This window comes from Myxocyprinus asiaticus, chromosome 10 (assembly GCF_019703515.2).
Source record: "Myxocyprinus asiaticus isolate MX2 ecotype Aquarium Trade chromosome 10, UBuf_Myxa_2, whole genome shotgun sequence".
In the NCBI taxonomy this organism is placed as follows: Eukaryota; Metazoa; Chordata; class Actinopteri; order Cypriniformes; family Catostomidae; genus Myxocyprinus; species Myxocyprinus asiaticus.
In genome coordinates, this window is record NC_059353.1 from 32,046,174 (window position 1) to 32,059,539 (window position 13,366).

The window sequence follows — 13,366 nt, forward strand, 5'->3', positions numbered from 1 at the left end:
CTTTCGGATGAGAGCCGAGTTCCTGACTCTCAGCGGTCATTAAAAATCCCACTTCTCGTAAAAAGTAGGGGTGTAACCCCAGTGTCCTGGCTGAATTCCCCCCACTGGCCCTTATCCATCATGGCCTCCTAATAACCCCTTTCCATTAATTGGCTGTATCAGTCCACTCTCTCTTTTCCACCAACAGCTGGTGTGTGGTGAGCATACTGGCGCACTATGGCTGCTGTCGCAACATCCAGGTGGATGCTGCACACTGGTGGTGGTTGAGGAGAGTCCCCTGTTCACTGTGTAAAGCACTTTGAGTGTAGTATCAGAAAAAGCACTATATAAATGCAACATTCATTCATTCATTCATCTACACACTCAGGTGAGGCACTGTAAAAAAAAAAATCAGACCAGAAAACTCAACTCTGTAAAGTATCAACACTATAAAGCCACATTATTTTTTTTATGATTTCTATAAATGTAATACTTTACCCGTTAAGAATGTATGCTGATGTGGGTGAAAACACTGGAAACTGGAAAATGGTTCAAGAAAAAGGTGAACACAGCAAAGTTTCGGAACAGGGCTATTGTGTTTGGCTTTGTTGCCAGCTAATAAGAGTTGTATACAATCTTCCTGCCATCTAAATGTTTATGGAGGTAATAAAAGTGAAATCTCTGAGATCCTCCCTTATGACCAGCACATACTGAGTGTTGCTGTACTGAAGAACATGACTTTCCACTCCATTCTCCACTCTTTTATAATAGAACCTTCTAATGGCAGTAAGGAATAAGCCAACGAAATGGCCCCATGAAATCTGTCTATGCTTGAGACAGGTATTTTCTCTTATTAAGGTTAAGTGCAATACTGAATGAACTACAGTTGAAGTCAGAAGTTTACTTCTTAGGTTGAAGTCACTGAAACTAATTTTTTAACCACTCCACAGATTTTATATTAGCAAACTATAGTTTTTGCAAGTTGTTTAGGACATCTACTTTGTGCACGACACGAGTAATTTTTCCAACAATTATTTACAGGCAGACTGTTTCACTTTTAACTGACTATACCACAATGCCAGTGGGTCAGAAGTTTACATTCACTAAGTTAACTGTGCCTTTAAGCAGCTTGGAATATTCCAGAAAATGATGTCAAGCCTTTAGGCAATTAGCCAGTTAGCTTCTGATAGGAGGTGTACCTGTGGATGTATTTTAAGGCCTACCTTCAAACTCAGTCCCTCTTTGCTTGACATCATGGGAAAATAAAAAATAAAAAAATCAGCCAAGACCTCAGAAAAAAAAATCCTTGGGAGCAATTTCAAAATGCCTTAAGGTACCATGTTCATCTGTACAAACAATAGTATGCAAGTATAAACACCATGGGACCACACAGCCATCATACCGCTCAGGAAGGAGAAGCGTTCTGTCTCCTAGAGATTAATGTAGTTTTGTGCGAAAAGTGCAAATCAATTCCAGAACAACAGCAAAGGACCTTGTGAAGATGCTGGAGGAAACAGGTAGACAAGTATCTATATCCACAGTAAAACGACTCCTACAGTATATCGACATAACCTGAAAGGCTGCTTAGCAAGGAAAACGCCACTGCTCCAAAAAAGCTATAAAAAAGCCAGACTTCAGTTTGCAAGTGCACACGGGGACAAAGATTTTACTTTTTGGAGAAATTTCCTCTGGTCTAATAAAACAAATATTTAACTTTTTGGCCATATTGACCATCGTTATGTTTGGAGGAAAAAGGGTGAGGCTTGCAAGCCGAAGAACACCATCCCAACCATGAAGCATGGGGGTGGCAGCATAATGTAGTGGGGGTGCTTTGCTGCAAGAGGGACTGGTGCACTTCATAAAATAGATGGCATCATGAGGAAGGAAAATTATGTGGACATATTAAAGCAACATCTCAAGACATCAGCCATGAAGTTAAAGCTTGGTCACAAATGGGTCTTCCAAATGGACAATGACCCCAAGCATACCTCTAAAGTTGTGGCAAAACAGCTAAAGGATGACAAAGTCAAGGTATTGGAGTGGCCACCACAAAGCCCTAACCTCAATCTGAAAATTTGTGGGCAGAACTGAAAAAGCATGTGTGAGCAAGGAGGACTACAAACTTGACTCAGTTACACCAGTTCTGTCTGGAAGCCAAAATTCCAGCAACTTATTGTGAGAAACTACTGGAAGGCTACCCAAAATGTTTGGACCGAAATAAGTGACCAGTATTGATGTGTGTGCTCCAGTACAAAAGCAGATCTCAAACTACAGATGGTCAAACATCTGTCCATAGCTGGAGGTAAGACGGGAAATTCTGAGAATTGAAAAATCAACATTGTATTGTCGAAACTATTCAGCCTAATAACAAACATTAAATGTGACAGTGGTAATTGCATAAATGCCGAACCGAGAGCTAAAAAGTCTGTCTGTTAATACAGAGTTGGTAGCACTTTCCCAAATCTGATGCCAAATTAAGGAAAGTGAACAAATGCAAAAGAAAACACAGTAGTAGATGAGTAACTGTGACAAAGAGTAGCATATTTTGATGAAAATAGCAGCATACAACCTTGTAGCTTTGTCTGTTTTTTTTTTTTTTTTGCTTTTCTTTTTTTTTCTATTTTTCTATTATTCTTTTAATTATGTGATTCTAAGGGATCCGAGAGCTGGTTGATCTGGCGTAAGGCTTAGAACTCTTTATTGAAAATTTTATTATTTTTTCCAATTCCATTTGGTACTGTTCGTGGTGCACAAATTGTACACTTCAACTTTTAACTGAAATTCAACAGCAAATGGACACATCCGAGGAAATACCTAACACTCATGGTGACAGTAGGACATATTTTATTTAATTGCAAGTCAGTCTAGCTGTCAGTAATTTTGCATCCAAGTGATCACAGCTTAGGTGCGTTTGTGTGTCATAAAACAATGGGGGAACACCAAGGAGATGTGGATAAAATGCAACATGTACCCATAGCCGTCCAAATACAAGAACACAGCTTGTGGGTGGGTGGACAATCTCAAACGAGCTGGTGAGAGAGGAAATGAAATAAAGAAAAACAGAGAAAGAGGAGAGAGAAAACAAGAACAGAGGAAGAACCTTTAGGAGGACCAACAGAATGCACATCCCACATCTATTGCAGCAGTCAGAAGAATAGTCAATAGCAGCTATGTAAATACGATTAAACTCCTCTTTAAGAGAAAGTGAGGGAAACTGCTCTACAACAACATCACTGCAGAACTCTACTTTACTTTTCTTAGTTCAGACAGTACTGATCCATTGAGCTCATTTACATACATGTTTTTACAATGGTTATGATTAATAAGCCGACAAATTGTGCGGTCATGTAAACACAGTAAACCGTGTTTCTTTATTGGCGTAAAGGCCATAAACGACTTATGAATAACCCGATCGACACGCGTAGATTTTTGCCCATTACACCGATTTTGCATGCAACGTAAACACCTTACCTGGTGTTCTTATCGACTCCTCCAACGTGTGTACGTGTTGAGCGCATGCCTCTTCGTGGTTTGAGGTCAAAAGTAGAGAATAACGTGATTATTTCAAGTGTCATGTAAACGCAGATTTCTTGCCTTGTCAGATTTTAGAGAGTAATCAATGTATTGTTGTGCATGTAAACGGGCTCACTGATACCTTATAAATTCACACTGAAATAGTGTAGCCTATAAATGTTATATTACCTTATATTCAAACAATAGAAATGTTTACATTTTTGAAGCAAAGCAGTCAGGGTAGCCAAGAATATCTCCATGCAACAAAATCTGTGTTTTTTGCCTTCCTTAGAGACCATTTTTTCACATCAGTCACCATTTTTTGATAGCAAAAGACAGCAATACAAAAGTAAATAGAATATTGGCTATTAAGAAGACAGGTGAGACACAGAGTGAGTCTGTAGGTTTGTTTGCAAAGACATAAAGAAGAGACATTCTCCCCCTGGGCTCAAAAGCCAGACTGGGCCACATGTGGGAACAATGTGGCCCTGTGCCGCACACAACCTTCAAAACCAGGCTCGCCTTTAAAAAGGCAATGGCAAAAAGGGCATACAACAAAAGATTATCTTAGAACAGATTTTCTCTACTTCTTTGTATCCAGGGGCTGTCCATCTACTCAGAACTGGCCCAGAAATGTATCGATTGCAGTTCCTTAAAATTGGGTGTGTTGTAAATAGCAGGCAACAGCTTTGTAATTGGCAATTAAAGCATTTCTACTGCTGCTAGGACACTACTAGGATTGCAGTAATGTACAATATCCAATGAACTGCCCATTTGTAAGTCCCTACAACTACATAGTTCTCTCAAATTTGTCCTCTAAAACACAAATAAGTTGTCACTAACCTAACAAAAGCTTTTCACTTATTTTGTAAAGGTGTCACATTGAAAGATTTGCTGTTCTAAAATAACCTCTCTGCTTTAGGAGAATAAACCAATACTTGATTTAAGTTCAACTATAAATTGATCAATCAATATTAGATCTGAAGAAACTAAAATGACTAAGGAATGTTCCATGGTTATTTTAACATGATCACATGGGAAGTCCACCTGTTGCTACCGAATGTTTCCGTACCCTTACGGTTGATGTAATTCTGCCGAATTACTGACAAGCACCATCTCCCATCAGACATCTTTGCATCAATTCAGATCTGTTTACCTTTTCCAGTGGTGTTATTGATAGCGGTCCATGGAAACCAGGATGAAATTGATTCACCAAATCAATGGTGAGCACGATTCGGAGGTTGCATTTTCTCTCTAAGATTAAATTTTTACTCCATTGAAGGATAGGTTAAGGGATAGGGTTTGGGTTAGGGCATATTCATGTTAACTGTATTGCAAAAAAAAAAAAAAAAAAGATCAAATCAAATTTCTCAAAAAAATCAAATTTCTCTTCTTATTGTTTTTTTTTTTTTTTTTTTTACATTTTTTTATTAAATAAATTTTAATCATTGCTTCCGGCCAGCGCTGCATTTCTGTTTGAAATGACCTAACCTCTCGTGTGACATTCATTCCTCTGTTGTATACAAAGCGTGTGCTTTCGACTTTTCGCGTGAACGCACCATTGTGCTTACGTCACTGTTGCGTCGACTGCTGGCAGGAAACTATTTTTTTTTTTTAAGTTAAAAAAGTTTTAGTTATCGATTTATTTTTTACACATACCTATCACTTTGCTTTAGAAGACATTAACTGATCGACTACAGTCTTGTGGATTACTTTTATGCAGCCTGAATATGGCTATTTTCAAATAGCCAGCAGTCTAATGGCACCAATTGTATGGAAAAAAAGAGCTGAAATGTGCTTATAAAAATCTTCACTTCAGTTCTGCTGAAGAAGGAAAGTCATACACATCTGGAATGACTTAAAGATGAGTCAATCATGAGAGAATTTTAATTTTTGGATGAACTAACCATTTAAGGAATAGAGGGCAAGATTTTCATCAAAAAACAATGTTTGTTGCCTTTTTTCTCACTCAAAGACCTTATATGGTTTCAGAATGGAGCTTTTTTGTCTTTTTGATAGCCCCAGTAACCCTACATTTCATTGTATGGAAAACAGCAGCCTATACACATCTCCTTTTGTTTTTATAAGAAAGAAAGAAAATCATATGGGTTTGGAACAACATTAGGGTGAGTAAATGATTTTTTTCCCCCGGTAAACTATTCCTTTATTAATGTCTGTGCACCACATCTCTGGTGTGTTGTTGATTACTGCAGACAATAATTTTGATTCCTCTCTCAGTCTGTACAGTGACACACTTACAATGGATCAGGCACCAATCAGGCACTTGTTTCAGGCATTTGTTTAGCTGGTCATGGCATAAATTGATTGCACAAACAGGACTGGTAAGTGATTCTATCACACCAGTTTTATGCTAATACGTGTAATGTTTATGTGTGATGGTTTTGCTTGCAAAACAGTGAGACGGCTGCCTGCTTGCCTGCTAGGATTCCATTGAAATTGTATAACTGCTAATTCTTTTCCCGTTTGCTTTTACAAACTGAGGAACAAATTAAAAGTAGTGTCTTTGGTAATCAACAGCATGCCACTGATGCCGTCCATTGATGTTATTTTGAAAATAACCCAGAAAGAATATTTCTTTAACAGATTTCATGCACATTGAAGATGTCAATGAATTTAAGCAAATACTGTTGGATCTGAGAATCGAAAGCCATACAGGACTGTAAGAGCTCCAGGAAACAAAGCCAGTGTCTGAATGACCACTTTCAGTGTCGTCACTTTTTTTTTTTTTTTTTTGCAGCTGCCATATTTGTGACCATCAGCAGGGGAAGCAATGGCAGTGAATGGAAAAACACCCGTGAAACAATATCAAGAAAAACATTAAAAAAAAATTGCTTTTGATCCATGCCAAGTGTATCTGGTCTGATTTTGTCACAGCATTACAAAACGTCTGTGATGATCCCTTCTGTATGAATGCAAGAGCTGCTTTTAACTCATGAAGAATACAAATGAAGTAATCGAGGCATATTAGTATTTGACTAAAGTTTACATTGTAGTCTGGTTGTGTGAATAAAATCTGTTTCATGATCTTATGTGTTGTTTATTGACTAACATTAGCATACATTAAATATACTGTATATGACTATGTATTGACAATTTAAGTGCTTTTTATTTATTTCAGTTACAATTATGACAGACCTTTATACAATCTGGGTGTAATGAATTTAACATCATCCTATGTGCATTTCCAGATTAATTGTATCTGAATTGATTAAGTTATAAACATAATTGACATATGTACAGATAACTGACATGCCTTAATAAATTAGCAAAAACCATCAAGTGTTTTATCCCTGCACTCCCCCTTCATCCCTGATTAAATTAAGCCTTTAAAGATATAACATTTTGGCTCTGGTAAGGAAACAGCAGTATCACTTTTTCAAGATTTATAAATAGAAACAAAAATTTAGCCGGCTTTTGTAACATTCCACAGCACAGCAAATTATGGTATATGGAATTTTGGTCACAAACATGGCTGCCGGTCATACTGTAACGTCACATGAAACAGGTCAATACCTTCGAGGGAGAAAGATGAGGAAAGGACAGCAGCGGTCTGGTCTGTCTGCTCCTCTGGTCTTGGATCACAGCTCAAATTTCTCAGAGCAGACTCTATGACTAATATGGGGCATGACAAAGCAGTTTGACATTTTCAGCTCCTCAGTGTTTGCTTTCCCTAGGGTGTTTTGGCTGAAGGGAGACTAGCAAATGACTCCATTTTCTCAGAGCCCTTGACTTCACCTAAAATACTCCTAGGTTTCTGAAAAACATGTTATAAAAGGAATAGTTAATACAATAAATTACAAATCTGCCACCATTTATTCACCAGCATGTTGTTCCAAACCTGTATGGCTTTCTTTATTCTACAGAAAACACAAAATGAGGAATTCTGAAGAATGTATTGGTCTATAATTTCAATACAACTGCATTTGACAGGGACTCACTTTTATTATTTTACAGTAGAAATCTAGACTTCTGTCATAGCCCTCCTCTGCATGCTCATGAGTGCATGAGAGAAGCTTGATTGCAATGGCTCACACTTAAGCTGCACTCACACTAGGCACTGTGCATTCAAAATTAATTCGGACATCGCAATGGATTAAATATGAGGTCACGCTCAAGGGCTTCTGGTTTTGAATAAATAAATCACAAATAACAAACAATATCCTATTCAAAATATACTATGTCAAAATATACTGTCTACTCACTTTCCTGCAACAATAAAAACATGCAGATTTAAAATACAATGCAATCTTTGTTGAGCCACAATGTAAGTATGCGATGTTTCGAACTTCTATTCGTCACACCACTTTTCACATATGAATTTGAAGCTCCTAGTTGTGTGCTGCAGAATGAGAAATGTATTCACATGAGCTTGTTTTTCAGGTCTCCCATGTTCAGATGCATATGAATGGAAGTGAATGGAGCAAAAAGTGTACTGTGGCAATGGTTTTAACCTCCTGAGACCCGAACGTGACTGCTGTGTTCATTTTCCATTCTGCTCTTTGATTTGTAGCTAGTAGCCCCTAAGAATTAGTTTTTTTTTTTAGACCAAATAGTTTTCCTAAATATTTATGTCCACATATGTGGACAATGGGACTAAATTTGACATAATACCAAGCTATAGAAAGTCAGTTTTTTTTTTCATCAAAATGTTTATTATGTTTCCAGGAGTGTTGGTTATTCATGTTTTTGAGACGTTACAGACATTACATCAGAAATTTGCATAATTAATTCTGATTCATAGTAATGGCCAGCATCATCCAATCACTGCCAGCCATGTTAAAATAAAATTATACATGATACATTTTGAATCTGTGAAATGATTACCACTGATCCATGCCTGCCAAACATGTTGAGTGGTCCAAACATCATCTGCAGCCTGAAACTGAACTTTTAACTGGATGTTGGGCGTGAATCCACTTGGCTGCAAAGGAAAGCTATAGGATGCTCCCTTGCTCCCTAATTAGGGAATGACTTAACCTCCAGTGTGCTGTCTGTCTGCAATTGTTTCAGAACAGTTTGAAATGCACCTTATTTTCATCCTAACTCCGTATACAGCCTCTGAAAGTGACATTTTCCAGCTTTTGGATGCATCCATTCATTCCCAGTATGATAATGCACATTGAATATAGGATATTTTAAGCAAAATTTGTTTATAGTCCACATATGTGGTCATTGTGTTTAACAGTGTGCTGTTTCGCAATAAATCAATTAAATCTTTAAAATGGCATATCGGATGAAACTAGAGACTCTACTCATTTGACTCAAACAGGTTTTAAATGTAAAAACTTAATGAGGTTTCTTACCATGTTGTTTTGTCACATGACCTTTAATGACAGGCTAGAGTCTCTTGAACTGAGATCAGTCGGTTTAAATGAAATGAAATTATGCATAGCCTATACCGAAGCCAAAACGTAATTTCCACGCATGCTGGAGGTTAAACACTGCGAAAGCAAAAACAGCACAAGCTCACGTGTGAACACATAAACATGTGGATGAGCTTATCTTATGCACTCATGAACCCACAAAGGAGACCGTGTGTTCCGCAGAAGAAGGCCATAAGGGTTTGGAACTAAATGAGGGTGAACAAATGATGACAGAATTTTCCTTTGTGGGTAAATTTTGCATTTAACTCAGGGTCTGAGAGCATGCTAGTGCATTACTTGCTCATCCATACTTCGTCAGTGATGTGAAGCCTACAGTATTTCCCTCATATAAAGAACATAAAAACAGCACTGTCAATGCACTCAAGGTGTGGTGGCCTACTTCTTCTGATGTCGCTGGTAACACATGAATACAAACTGGAGCTGTCACAATGAATTAAATAGCAACTATTGTGAGGTGAGATACATCTCTTTCTCCAATTCACTGCATTTGATGCAGCCCAATCTTTCTCCAAACAAACATTCAGGGCATCTTGTTACTACTCCTCCTTGTATGTTTGAAACTTCGGGCTTTACACCTGTCAGCTGAGCAAGCAATTAGTGTTCTTTACAGCAAGAAGTCTGTCATGCTCTGTCAGTTCGATGCCAGTATCAAAGACAGAAACAACTCAAAGGGATGAACAATATTTCTTTATCATTCAGGGGACAACTGTGGTATTTGACCAAACATATCATTCAGGGGACACCTGTGCCATTTTACCAAACATTTACTGACTTACTTTACAGTATGTCTACTTAAGACTTCTTGGTAATCTGGAAAACTTCCCAATAATTGTAGTAAGGTAGAGCGATTGAGGCACACAAGTCAGGAAAATAGCTCATTGGGGGTTCCTTAAAAGTAGTGTTTAGTGGATGTGCCTTGTGACCAGGGAGGTATAGAAATAAAGGGGATAAGCTAAAGAATTCTCTTTTTACTGTACAAGCATAACAAGAATAAAGTTGCTGTCTGTTCATTGTGTGCAGTGGAAATGATGGATGTGCCATTGGTCAGCACTCTCTCTCTTTCGATGCCATCAAATTCTCTCCTTTGTAGCCACCAGAGCAGATAATCTCTGTCTGTCTTTGCCTCTCTGTCTGTCATTCAGACACACAAACACACACACAGCACTTGATTAAAGCACTCTTACTTGATTAAAGGAACGGTTCAACCATTCGTGCATGCACATATTCAACCTTGGCGTTTTAAGACGTGTTGCACCAGGTTGAAGTTATTGACACCAACCGTTCTCACATGTCTCATAACCAAATGCACCATAGCAAGTTTGCAAAAATGCAAACAAGATTTTCAGAACTGTGACAGATGGCAGGATTTTTAATGGTTTGTATCACATATTTAAGAGAACACTGACTTGTCTACAACTGCCAGTGGACACCAGTGAAGCATTACATTAAACACGCCAAATATTAGTCATCAGCAAACTAGTGTAACAAAAGAAATTTTTTGTGCAGTCATCTGAAAAATGTCATTTTAATAATTTGAATATATAAAAAAAATCAATAATTACCTAATAATTTAAAACTAAACTGTAGTGACAGGCAAACAAAAATACTTAGGAAATGGTAATAAAAAAAAAAAAAAAAGAAACAAGGGATTTCCACTTGATATTTTTTTGTAGGCAAACCCCCAACACTTCCACTCTGTTTAATTAGGATAACCAAAATAGCTGATGGGAGACCTGCAGTATTTAAATCGCACTGCTTATCAAAGTTTTTACTGGAGTGAGGTGATTCATGCTCAGTCTGGAACCTGCTGTTTAATTAAAACTGACTGTCCTCTAGAATTCTCCAGCCACCATTCAAGCTGTTGCAACCAGGTTAGGGATGTAGGCAGGCTCAGTTTTGAGCTTCAAGGTTTGTGGTTGCTAATTAGGCATACTAATGGCTGGGAAAAACAGTCCACCTGGGGGAACTGAATGTGGCAAGGTCAGAGGAGGGGTAATGAAGGGTTTCCCCTAAATAAATAACCTTGGTGTGGGAGTGTAAAGGTTGCACAAAGAAGCCATGGTGTTTCCTCCATTGCCAGTAAATGCTTTTTAACAGGGTTACCAATCATGGAGTTTAAAATACAGACAGGTGTAAAGATTGACTGATCATCTGTTTTGAGCTTACAGGGATAGTTCACCCAAAAATAAAAATTCTGTCATCATTTACTCTCATGTTGTTCCAAACCTTAAAATTAAAATGTTAGCGACTGACCCCCTTAGCCGCCATTTACTTTCATGATATCTTTTTTTCCATACAATGACAATGAAAGTTGACTGAGGCAGTCAGTCCTTAACATTCTGCCTAACATCTCCTTTTGTGTTCAACATACTGTAAGAGAGAATGTCATTCAGGTTTAGACCAAATGAGGGTTTGTGTTTAGTCCAAGATGTTAATGTGGTTGTCAATACATATTTATTTAATGCATTTTTTTTTTTTTAATTAAATTTACAATGTCTTGACCAGGCATGGCAAGATAAAGTGTCAAGTGAAAAATCCTCTTTCTTCCATAATAAACTATGTTTTGGTCAAAACAAGGTAAAATACTGTACATCTACAATATTTTGATCACTAGGTACAACGGAAACTGGTACTACCCACCAGTCACAGCCTATTAAACTGAGCCAAATTGGTATCTGTAAAGTAATATAAAGTCTTTTTTTTGTCTGATTTTTTTTAACAGATTTTTATGCTATTAAAGTAAAATAGCAAATCATTTATTGAAATGTTCAGGATTTAAACTACAATAAAACATGTATTATTTTGAGACGTTCATACGTATATCGACCCTGAATGGAAACGTATAAGAAGTTTGCAGTAAGACAAGTTCAAAACCCTTGAAAAGTTTTCCAGTTCAACTTTCCTACGGAATCCATTAGAATATCCGTACTGTAATTATAATGTAAGGAAATGCAAAAGGCCTAATTAACACCAAAGTAGCCTTTGGAGAAGAAATCATGCACACCTCATTAAACTTAACCATATAATAAACGACAACCAAATGGACAATAATAGCTACTTCCATTTTAAATATATCAGAAAGAACATGTTCGAGCCAGCCCACACAAACACACCAGAACCACACCATCATTAATCTACACTGTTGAGTTTTGAATAACAAACCATCTACCTAAAATTGATAAATATAATGTCAGGTGATATATGACATACAATATGTGTTGCAGACATGAAAATCTTTGTTTTTAAAGTGGCCATGTCATGGGGAACAACATTTTCTTGATATTTTGACATATGAGAGGTCATTCTACTATAAAAACATACTGTAATTTCAGAACTTGAAACTTACTCCCCAATGCAATAAAAGCATTTTTTGAAACCACGTTGCAAAAACGGCACGTTCTCTACTCATTCTCTACATTGATTCATGACCACCTCTACAGTAAAAAAAAACATCAACACCTACTTTACATCATTGCACCCTTGGCCCTGCCCACTGGGGCTCAGTTCGTACTCAAAGAGAGAGAGAGCAGGACAAACAGGCCTAGTGTGGCCTTACTATTCCTGAACACCAAAGGGGAATCATCTGGACTATTCTGAATCATTTTTGTATATCACATGCACTACACAGACATTAGACATTATGTCTGGACATTATGTTGAAAATAACCTGGAGAAATAAAGACCATGCAAAAACATGAAAATTGCAATGTGAAGGTTTACAATATTAAACATTTGATGTTCCCTGCTCTAGTTTCATTTATGAGCCAGCAGAATTACCAATAGCTATGTATCTATCCAAGTTGCAAATTTAATTAATGCGAAAAACCATTTAATCACAATGAGCGAATAAAGTTTGTGTGTTCAAAAGAACAAAATTGACCCTTCCAGAGGAACTGTTGCCACTGTTACTCTTTTATTAATAAAATAATCGCGGTCTAAAGCACGCAGACAAAACACTGTAAAGAACTTTGTCTCATGTCTGGGAGTGACAGCATGTCATACAGATCTGGGAGCACTATATGTGAGTTCTTCCTTCCTTATGTCTTTGCCATGCGAATCTATAATATATTTTTCAAAAGTGTCAATAAGCCTGCTCTTTGGCAAAGTTCAGGTTTGTATTTGACTTATATGCTCTGCAAACTCTATACAGGCTTTGGATTTTCTAGACACTGTTATTTCAAGATAAACAGAGCAACATTTCAGATGTGATGACTAATCCGCTGGTTAATCCAGTTCATTCAACACATGACTTTTTATGATGCACACCATGTATTACTAATAAATTAAATATAAGTTTATTTCGGTAAATGCGTTTCCATCATAGTTCATGCACATTTCTTCTTATACAATATAAAATGTTTCCACCTCAAGCGAGCGTATACATTTTTTATGCACATTTTGGAGATTTTATTCGCATCTTTCCTTCAAGCAGTTTTTATGCAATATCCCAAAATAAACATAAAAATAAG

At 37.2% G+C, this 13,366-nt stretch overlaps 1 protein-coding gene across 2 annotated transcripts in view; it reads right to left on the bottom strand.

Moving 5' to 3' along the window:
• LOC127447166 (sodium leak channel NALCN-like) overlaps nucleotides 1-13,366 on the bottom strand; it is a 180,437-nt gene that overhangs the window by 109,810 nt on the left and 57,261 nt on the right. The window lies entirely within an intron of this gene.